This window comes from Sarcophilus harrisii, chromosome X (genome assembly GCF_902635505.1).
Source record: "Sarcophilus harrisii chromosome X, mSarHar1.11, whole genome shotgun sequence".
Classification (NCBI taxonomy): Eukaryota; Metazoa; Chordata; class Mammalia; order Dasyuromorphia; family Dasyuridae; genus Sarcophilus; species Sarcophilus harrisii.
The window spans coordinates 35,646,490-35,647,977 of NC_045432.1; the positions used below are offsets into that span (position 1 = coordinate 35,646,490).

The following is a 1,488-nucleotide window of genomic DNA, read 5'->3' on the forward strand; positions in this document are numbered from 1 at the left end:
AAAGTTTGCACTTTACAAATATTTCATTTAATCTTCACAACAACTCTGAGGTAGATGCTATTTTGTTCCCATTTTACTAAGACAGGCAAAAATGAAGAGACTTGCCTAGGATAATATTACTAGTAAGTATCTGCAGCAAGATTTGAACTCAGGTCTTCCTGATTCCAAATCTAGTATTCTAGCCATTGTATCACCGCCTCCAGTAGAGGTAGATTTTAAGAGAAGTACATTTCGATCTAAAATCAGATCTAGTATGGGCCCAGAGGTGAACTGGCCCTGTGAGACATAATACCAGCTTCAGAAAGGTTCATCACCAAAGGGCTGGCCATTAGGCAATGAATATTTGGTCACAGTAACTTTTGAAATTATCTACTAAAATGTGGAGTCAATGTGTGTTGCTAAAGGGATTACCCACAATGAGAAAAATATAAATCTTTTAAAGTACTGAATACAAATTAATTGCAACTTATACAAAACCACTCTACTACTAATGGACATCAAAATCATGCCTGAAAGCTCCAACTGGATATCTTACCTAAATATGAAAGAACATGTTGCTTTGCCGCAAGATGGTGTCAAAGGTGAAGAGGAAGCAGTTGATTTCCCCCCCCCCCAAGATAGAAGCCAAGTCCAAGGCCTTCAAGGCCAAGAAGACACTGTTAAAAGGTGTTCATAGTTACAAAAAAGAAGATCTAAACATCCCCCACCTTCTGGTGACTCAAGACACTAATTCTTCGAAGGCAGCCCAAATACCCTCAGAAAAGTGTCCCTGGGTAGAAACAAGCTTGATCACCAGGACATGGTTAAGTTTCCCTTGACCACTGAGTTTGCTATGAAGAAGATTGAGGACAACAATACCCTCATTTCATCGTGAGTGTCAAGGCCAACAAGTATCAGATCAAGTAGGCAGTAAAGAAGCTGTATGACATCTATGTGACCAAGATCAATGCACTGATCCAGCCTGATGGAGAAAAGAAGGTCTATGTCCACCTCGCTGTAGACTACAGTGCTCTAGATGTTGCCCACAAAATTGGAATCATCTAAAATGTGTCCAGATCTTGACTTCACCTACAATAAAAAGTTTTCCTGTAGAAAAAAAAAAAGCATGTCAGAAAAAATAGAACAGAAAGTTTTACTTTTCAGAACTATGGCAATGGAGAGAATTCTTAACCAATATAAAAAGAATAACTAGCTGATCAAAGTCATTCACTTCTTTTGGAATCTCTGCTGTTGCTAATGAGAAATGAATGCATGGCTACAGGCTATTACCAACCATTCACTTCTATCCAGGGGAAATCTGTGCCTCCTCTGGTCGATGGCCTCAAACACTGTTTCAGTTTCAGAAAGAATAAAAAGATCTGATTTCAAATCCCAGCCCTTCTACTTTTAATCATGTGATGTTGGACAAGTCACTTCCCCTAAGCTGGGCTTTAGTTTCCTTACCTATAAAATGAAATAATTGGACTTAGTAATTTCCCTTCCCAGTCT

The 1,488-nt window shown here is 38.8% G+C and overlaps 1 pseudogene; it reads left to right on the top strand.

The window, feature by feature from the left end:
* Window positions 1-569: 569 nt before the first annotated feature.
* On the top strand, window positions 570-1,080 carry LOC100921817 (annotated as a pseudogene).
* The last annotated feature ends 408 nt before the right edge of the window (window positions 1,081-1,488 follow it).